The 9,724-nt window shown below is 42.6% G+C and overlaps 1 pseudogene; it reads right to left on the bottom strand.

Annotated features, from left to right (window-relative positions):
• Positions 1–1,426: 1,426 nt before the first annotated feature.
• On the bottom strand, positions 1,427–1,544 carry LOC138394027 (5S ribosomal RNA; annotated as a pseudogene).
• Positions 1,545–9,724: the final 8,180 nt, after the last annotated feature.

Here is a 9,724-nt window from a genome sequence, read left to right as displayed (position 1 = left end):
GTAGCTTTTGTGTTGCAGGAGTGCAGGCCTGTGGTTGCAGTATCCTCAGTAGAGCTGATAACATTTCCACAAACAGGGAATAGTGGAGAGAAAAACATTTTTAATGGGATGGGACATTTTGAGGACAGTAGGCATTTTTTTAAAACTCCAGTGTTAGTTGCAGGACTTAAAATGATGAAATAACTTGGTTGCTCATAAAATAAACATGCTATATGTATTCAAAAGTCCTCAGAAAAATCCTTTCTTCCTGCCTCTGGCCCCTGAGTGTTCCTGAGTCTAATCCTAGGGGTCAGTGGGAGCCCAAGATACCAAGAGGGACGCAGAGCCTGCCAGGGTCCCTTGAAGTCTCATGCTTGGCCCGCTGCTCAGTCCCTGCTGTTACCTGTTAGATTCAGCTGTGGACATTGTCAAGGCAACGCTAGGTTCCAGAGCCATGGTCACAGTCTACTTGCAGAGATGCAGAGACAACCTGGCTCATTCTCAGGTCCCCCAGCCTCTGCAGCACTTGCTCTAGGGAGGGAAGTAGCTTTGGGTTTTCAGACACCGAGGCAGAAGGGTCGGGAGAGCAGGCAGCCCTTTCCCTGGAGAGAGGTGCAGCCACTTCCTCCCCAGACCTGGCTCCCCTGACCAGGCCTTGGCTGTCCCACAGTCTTCTCCTGTCAGGTTGCTCTTCCGTTCTCTGCCCATCTGGTCTGCTGGACACGAGCAGATCTCTAGAGCCAGGGGCTGGGGCTGAGAGTTAGGCCCGAGCCTGGAGAAAGGGTGGATGAGGCTGCAGTCAAGCAGGTGGGGCCAGCTGGGGGCAGGGGTGGGCTTTTCCGTGGCTCAAGTCCTAAATGTGAGGATTATCCCCTAACTGCTACTCCCAGGAAAGAGGCCTCATGACCTCCAGGTGGCCGAGAGTCATAGGGCAAACATCTGACCACTAGTTTTCCAGGTGCTCTCTTGGTTGGGTAGGTGTTTCTGGAGCTCAGAGGTGGGCTGGCGGCAGCGGCCATGAGACTATGGTTTATCCTCGTTTTACCTCCAGGGGGCAGGGAGAGGCTTCTAGTTGGGCAACTTGTTTTCCTAAATAGGCCTGAATCAGAAATGCAGCCCACGATTGGGGCAAGATAAGGGGAAGGGAGGCCAGGAAGAGAACGAGAGAGAGAGAGAGAGAGAGAGAGAGAGAGGGAGAAAGAGAGAGAGAGAGAAAGACAGGGAGAGAGAGAGGCAGGCAGACAGCTCCACTGACCACAGTGACCACTCACCACGCTTCTCTGCACAGTAGGCGCCCAGATTAGGGTCATGCTGCAGCACCAAGCCGCAGTACCTTTCTTCCTTGTGACACTCTCTCCAGGGCGGCAGCAGGAGCCAGGGCGAGGTGCAGAGGGTGGAGGGGCGCCCCCTTGCCCCTGCAGGTGGGTGGGCCAAAAGAAGAGGTAAAAGCCTACAGCACCGGGTATTCCCAGGCGGTCTCCCATCCAAGTACTAACTGGGCCGACCCTGCTTAGCTTCTGAGATCAGACAAGATTGGGCATGTTCAGGGTGGTATGGCCATAGAGGATGGTGGCTGTCCCCGGATGCCTCAAGAGGCCAAGGTGCTATGCGTCCCTCCTGGCCCAGTGCCACCCACCGACCCCATACCATCCTGCGTCCCCATATCCTTCAAAGCCTTGCTCAGGAGCTGCTACTTATTAAAGACTCCAGACCTTTGGAGAAATACATACAGAAATGAAAACAGAAATCAAAGAGTCACTATCACATAGATTGACAACACGGAGGACACAAATGGAGGACAATGTGTGGCTTAGCAGATTCTACAAACCGCAGGAGCTGAGATTAAGGCCCAAGGAAATATTCTAGGGGAGTGTGACATGGCTCAGAGCCTCTTGGACAGGAGCAGACTGGCTTCGGCTGACAGCAGCTCTTAGATTTTCACAGTGGAGCCCGAAAAGTAGAAAGTTCCTTCCTCGCCTTTCCTACTTCATGCAGTAGTAAGTAGTCCACGGTTATATTGTGAATGGATACGGTTATCCTGTGGGATCATGCAAGGAAGAAATGATGTCGGTGTCTTTGAGAACTGGGAATTTGGGTGTGAGAGAAAGAGGTAAAATCGGTAAAGCAGAGTAAAAACCTCTTAGTTCTCAGTCTGAATTTGGATTATCAGTGGAAACTCAATAATAAGGTTTTTTGGGTTTTTTGTTTTTTTTTAGTTTTTCCATGGAAAATGCTGAGAAATAGGTACAAACCCAATAGAAGTGAATTTCACCAGCATCTAGATCGTGGTCTCAAAAAACCATTGTTATTAAATGGTCCTAAGACTTACTGGAGACACAGGCTGAATTCAAATCTGGGGCAGGAAATGTTCGCTTCTTATACTGGGAAGCATGGATGCTATATCAGACATGACGAGGATCATGTCAAAAGACACAAGAACCAGAATAAGTAGACTCCCATTTGCCAAACACAGTACAGTTTGATCACCGGTAAGTATAATTGCAAGATGTTGAAACACATTAAATATGTCTAAATATGCATTATTAAATGCATAACAATGCAAAAATAACTCAGGTCACTGTGGATAGTACTAGGAAACAAAGTGAAATGGTGTCAACCGAGGCTGCCCCCAACTAGTTGGGATGTGTGGACATTCTTTTAAAGGACATTTCAACCAATCACAATGTATGTGCTGTATTTGGACTAGATTCAAAGAAATTGAAATGAGTACATATATCTCAGGATAACACCAACATTGAGTACTTGCTGTTATATCTAATACGGTTAAATTTTTAGATGTAATAATGTTGCTGGGGTTATATTTAAAAAGGAAAGTCTCTACATTTGATAGAAACATATTGACTTTTTATTGATGAAGGGATATTACTAATGGGATAATCAACTTAAGGTGGGAGGGGTAGTGGGTATAAAAGAAACAAGATCTGCGCATGATTTGATGATTTTTGAGTCAGGGTAATGAGTATATATTATACTATTCTTTCTGTTTTTGTTTATATTTCACATTTTTCATAATAAAAATTTAAAAAGATACCATAAACAGAGTAAAAAACAAATTGCAAACAGGACAAGGTATGTGTAGCACATATGATTGGCAAAATATTAATATTACAGAATGTCTCTGTTTAATATGCTTAATATGCATTTGACAATATATCCTCATTATTAATCAAGGAAATACAAAATAAAAAACGAAGCAAGATACAATTTCAAACTCAACAGATTCAGGAAACTTAAAAAAACTGATCACTGTGTTGGCTAGGATGAACACGCTTACACACACACTGCTGATATGGGAGGTGGATTTATAGAACTGTTTGGAAAACAATTTAGCATAACTCTACATAAATAAACATGGGTATAATTTAGGAACAAGTATATTCTCTGTATCATAGAGAAGACAGGGCACATGTGACCAGGAAACACCTAGAGTAATACTCACGGGAGCCCTGTTGACCTGTACCTAGTCAAAAATTGGATGAAGATATTTTGATTTATTCATGCAATGTCATTCTATAGGATTGCTGGTGAACTACAGCTTCATGTGCAAACAAGGGTTATTCTCCAAACAGAAGGTTTCACATGGAACACAAGTTACCAAGAATGAATCCAGAAAGGTTGCACATATATTATATAAACTGTGAAATTAACAATATATCTCCATGAGATAGTCATAGAGAGCAAAAACTTTAAAAGGAAAAGCAAAGAAAATGATGACAGTCAAGGTGGGATTTGTTTGGGAGAAGTTTTTTTTGGTTCAATGACTTCAGAAAAAGACACACAGTGGCTTCCAACATAAGAATAAACTCTCCTTTTTATAAGGTGAATGGTAGAGTTTTGGTAGAGTTCATTCTATTGAATATAATAATAATTATTATTCTCTAACATATCCATTTCCCAAATTAAAAGAAAAGAGAAAGAAACATACTTCAAAGATCCCTTGGAACATTTGGGGGGCCTTTGTAAGGTAGCAGTCTAACTTTTTGTTTTTGCATGTGGAGAGCCAATGGTCCCACCATATTTGCTAACTGATGAAAAGTGTTTCCTCTGTCACACATCGAGTTTACAAGCGTGGGTGGATGACTCAGCTCTCTATTGTAAGTCACTGGTCTAATTATATAAATGTACATAACACTACATGGTTTATATTTATTATAACTTCAAATTATACTGCGTATTTCACAAGCCAAACTCTCTCGCCTCAATTTTCTCCTCTTCTTTTTATACTCTTCCTTCCCTACTTCCTTCTTCTCCTCATTTTTCTTCTCTCTCCAATTTTGATTGTCCTATTGGCTCATTGTTCTTTAATATTAATTTTAAAATCAGATTGTAAATTTCTAGTTATAAACCTGTTTAATTTTAATTAATTTGGGGGAAATTATTATCTTCGGGATTCTTTGTCTTTATATGTATGAATAGAGTATAGCTCTCCATTGATTTGGGCCTTCATTTGTGTTTTCACTAAGTTTTCCATCTTAGTTGGCACATATTTCTCCCAGGTGCTATGTAGATTTTCTGGGACTTTGAATGTTATCCTTTTTAAAAATTGCGTTTACTATTGTAGTCTATATGCAAAGGGTCACCTGGGGAGTACGGCACGTGCTGTGGGTTACCCGAGGGTTGGCATACACTGTGCAAAGTGTCACCCGTGGGCTGTTGTGTCCGTGTACAGAGCATCTCACGCTCTGTACGAGGCCCCGCCTCCACTCACAGAGGGCGCAGGGCCCCGCCCCCCCTCACGCCAGGGTGCGGCGGCCCCGCCCCCTCTCACGCCAGGGTGCGGCGGCCCCGCCCCCTCTCACGCCAGGGTGCGGCGGCCCCGCCCCCTCTCACGCCAGGGTGCGGCGGCCCCGCCCCCTCTCACGCCAGGGTGCGGCGGCCCCGCCCCCTCTCACGCAGTGGACGGGGTCCCCACCTCCTCTCACGCAGGCCTGGGGGTGGTGTCTCCTCTCCAGCAGGGCACGACTGTCCCGCCTCTTGTCTCGCAAAACCTAGAGGTGCTGGATGGTCTCGTGCAGGACATGAGGCCAGAGGGCATGATGGGAGGTCCTCCCCCTGGTGGCCTTCGTGAACATTAGCCCTCAGTGTTCATAGGTCAGGACAGACCTTCTGCCCCCTGCTGACCGTCTCGGGCACTGCAGCCCTCGGCACCCACAGAGCGGCAATGAGGGCCCCCTCCTTGCCCTGCTGCACAACCAGTTAAATTCTGAGTTCAGAGTTTTCAGTGCCAGCATCTGGAAATTAAATGTGAGATGGGACTCACCACCCCGTGTCTTTTAGAAAAAGAGTGAGGGAGGAAAGAATTAAGTGGATAACATATGTAATGAAATAAGTGTAGACATAAATATTACAACTTCCACAAAAAATTCACTCGACATCGTCTTCAGATTTACAATGCAAAACTATAAAGATTCTAGATCTAGTGTACCTCTGATTTGGTGATGAGTTTTCACATACACACACCAAAAGCTGATCCACAGCAAAAAAATAATTAATTCCATGGATTTTATAACGTTAAAAATACATACTCTGTGAAAGACCATGTTCAGAGAACAAGAAGAGAAGCTTTGGGCTGATAGGAAATATTTCAACAATACTTATCTGGAGAAGAATTTATATCAAAAATATACTAAGAATTTTTAAAAATCAGTAAGACGACCAATTAAAAATGGGTTAAGATCTGAACAGACACCTCAACAAAGAAGAAACACAGATGGCGAACGATCATACAAAAAGATGATCAACATCATATATCATTAGGGAATAGCACATTACAAGAACAATGAGCATGGCACACCTTTGAAAATTGCTAAACTCTAAAAATGTGACAAACCACTGCTGGAGGAAAACACAGGCACTCTCATTCATTGCTGGTAGAATGCGTAATGGTACAGTCACTTTAGAAGACAATGTAGGAGGCCAGAATATGCCATCCCAAAATATCACTGTAGAAGACCACAATATACCACCACAAAATATACCTTTTTTTTTTGTTTATTTGGATACAGAGTCTTGTACTGTCACCCAGGGTGGAGTGCCATGACATGATCATAGCTCACTTCCTCCTTGAACTTACAGGCTGGAGTCATCCTGAACCTCCCAAGTAGCTGGGACGATAGGTGTGCACCACCACACTCAACTAATTTTTTTGTTTTGTTTTTCTTTTCTTGTATAGACAGATTCTTGTTATATTGCCCAGGATAGTCTTGAACTCCTGCCCTCAGGTGAGCTTCCCACCTTGGCATCCCAAAGTATTGGGATTATAGGAATGAGCCACCATGCCCAGCCCAGCAGAAGGATTATTTTGAGCTGATTATTTTGAGACACTACAGACACAGGAGAAGCTCTGAAAACAGAGTACAAGTTATCCTTTCGTAAAGGAAATTTACATCTATAAGGAAGACCTACCTCCATTTGTAAATGCATCTTCCTCTCATGCCAAGAAGAGAAGGATGACTGAATCGTGAGAGATTCTTATCAATGCAGAAGGCACCACTTAAGTCTGAACAACAAACCTTGCTCTTGTTTACCTGCTTTTCCCAGTTACCTCCTCACTACCGGCCCCCACAACACCCATTCTTTCGTTGTTTCAGTTGAAGATAGTAGTTAAGCCTGAACTCAAAGCTACCTCTTGGAGATTTACTCAGTTTTCCTATTGCTTATGCATACATAAAGAAAACATTATTCAATTGTACTTGTTAAAGCATGGAAACATAAACTAAACTAAAATCCCAAGACCCATGCCGACTGAATCAACCCCCTCTTAGCCATGCAAACCTCAGAGAAACGCCCCTGCCCCTGACTATTGACTCCTGCATCCTGACTTCTAATCCCCCACTATTGACTTCCAATGCCCCACCCCTGACCGTTGTCTAACTTAATTCTAACTGTACTACACAGACAAGACATGTAAACGCAGCAGGTGAGTGCGAAGCCTAGAACAGCTGCACTGATATGAGTAAGAAGAGCTGTTTCACTTTACACACGATCACCTCTCCCCTAAGTCAGCACAGCTCAGTGCCCACCTGGTAGTTTTTCTCTGGGTTGGGGGGAGGTGAACGTGGGGGGTGGAGAGGAGAGAAGAGGGGAACACGTGCCGGACATTCCATGCCTGACTTGAAGGGCTGAAAGAACCAGCATAGTTGGATGTCTGGGTGCTGCTGAAGGCAAGGGGGCAGGGCTTCCTTCCAGAAGGCCTGCAATGCTACAGATAGAGGCCGACTGCCATTGAAAGAAGGTGCCCAACTTCATCCTGGGAAGGGCAGGAGGAAACAGATTTGCACCTGACATTTTGGCTTTTCAGAAAGCTGCCTGAGGGACTGATTTGGGGAGTTGCTGGGGAGTGGCATACTTTGGACGTCTGGAAGCCAGAACAAAGGCGATTGGGGCAGCTTGTTGTAGTAACAAAGGATCCGCAGTGTTATAGACAGACACCAGAGAGAACAAGAGACAGGCAGACTTCTCTAATTGGGAAATGACGTGTACGAGCCCAGAGAAGTTGCACTGCCTGCTCCAAGTGTTTCAGAGGTCCTCAGAATCTCTAATTAGGCTGACTAATATCTTCCCCTGTACTAAACCAGTTCATAAAGAATGGGAGAGATGGCTGCTTTTTCTAATGCATAAAACTCAGGGGAAAAAAGTCATAAGGCATATGAAGAGACAAATAATCATCGTCCAACCAAAGGCCCAAAATAAATCTCCAGGAACCAATCCCAAAGACACAAATCTCTATTAATATCATTGCCTTAAAGAAGCTCAGTGTTCTATAAGAGAACAGACACAAGCAAAATTAGGAAAGCAATGTACGAAGAAAATGAGAATATCAGCAAAGAGATAGAAACTATAAAAAAGAACCAAACAAATTCTGGAACTGAAGAATACAATAACTGAATCAAAAATTTCACTGGAGATTCAACAGCAGATTTAATCAAGCACAATTGGTAAACCTGAAGACAGGTAATTTTAAATTATTGAATCAGAGAAGCAAAAAGAAAAAAGCATCAAGAAAATTGAAGAAAGCCCAAGGGACCATGATGGGACATCATTCAGGACCAACATACACATTATGGGGGTTTCAAATGGAGAATAAAGGGACAGAGAGCCTGCTGGAAGAAATAATGGTCCCAAACTTCCCAAAACTGAGGAAGGAAATGAACATCCAAACTCAAGCAACATCGTACTAGGTTGGATACCAGACAAGCAATTATATTTTTGAGGGCTTTAAAGTAGTTTTATTATCCAGGTGAACAAATGTCATAAAGAATTAAACCTGTGGCTATCTGTTAGTGTCTTGTTTAGATAAGGATGAAAAGGAGAAGCCAGACTTCTAATGGACAGGTCTGGGGAAAAATTCTAGGAAGAGACAATTTCCCCTTAGTCCTAGTGAACTCCTATGGTAGTATGTTAGGAGAAGAAAAAAAATATCCAATGCACAGGTTTTACAATAATGGATATGATGCAATTAATAATCTCTCCCTTTGAATGAATCTTACCAGAGTCAAGAATGCCTTGAAATCACTTCAACTGTCCTATAATCTTGTGCAACTTGCTTTTCTAAGTGGGTTTTCAGTTATATAATATAAAAGTAATAACAAATAATCTATAAAACCATAGTCTTTTAACTTTTATACGGTCACAGACTGCTCTGGGAATGTGACAAAGGAAAGTATGAACCCTAGTATCCTAGAAAAATAAATCCACACACAAAAGTCCACAAATATTTCAAAAGTTTTATAGATTGCATGAAGTTGATGCTTACATCCTTGATGTATCTGTGGGGACTCCAGGTTAGAAAACTTTACTTTGATAGAAACTCTGGTACTGTGTCTTCACGTCTAAAATAAAGAGATACAACAAATGATCTATAAGGTTTTTCCAACTGGAAGTGAGGTGTGATGGAGCACAAAGTCTATAGAAAACCAACCAATTTAGAGTGCTTGTAGGGATTGAGGTGGATGGATTAACAGGAAAGAAAGAACTTTTATACTTATTACAGCAAAAGGAAGATTAGGACTAGAAAGTTAAGAGGATATAGGCTCTGCTGTCCTTTAAGAATTTAAATCTAGAAAGCATGTGTATGTTTTCACAGCAAAATCCTGAAAGTCAACAAGAGAGGAGAGTACCCCACCAAGAAAACATTAATATTACATGGAGTTGTGATTCAGAACTACTAAACATTTATTGAATGTGTAAGGTACTAAAAAATAGATTATAATTTTGTTAAGAAAAGATATTTTATGTTAACACATGTATTATACTTTGGAATTACCTAAGTTGCATGCAGATAACTTTACATTGCCTTCAATAACTTTATTCTTTATAAAATATATAAATAATAAATATATATATATAATTCAACTTTTACAAGCATTATCACATGCAAGAGGAAGGTATTGCTATCAGCGTTACAAATTGCTGCAAAACATTCATTTCCTGTGTGTCTTCCAATGCTAGTGGCAAAGTGAAAGCTGAATGGAGATTAAGCTGGCCTGTGTGACCTCATCGCCAGCGGTAAACACAGAAAGAAGCAAAGTGATTCCAGAGGAGGAAGGTTGGGCCCCCAGAAAAGTGAAAGAAGGGAGTTACTGAGTTCTGCACTCAGGCGCATCTTTTCCTGGGGGCGCGTGCCTGGGACCTGGCTGAGGATCCACATTGTCTGCTCCTGCAGTCTGTACCTCTGAGAGAGAAAAGAAAAAGAATTAATCCTATTAAAAAATACACAAAAAGC

The sequence above is a fragment of the Eulemur rufifrons genome, chromosome 13 (genome assembly GCF_041146395.1).
Source record: "Eulemur rufifrons isolate Redbay chromosome 13, OSU_ERuf_1, whole genome shotgun sequence".
Classification (NCBI taxonomy): domain Eukaryota; kingdom Metazoa; phylum Chordata; class Mammalia; order Primates; family Lemuridae; genus Eulemur; species Eulemur rufifrons.
The sequence above is the reverse complement of the archived record's forward strand: the minus strand, read 5'-3'. Positions and strand labels throughout refer to the sequence as shown.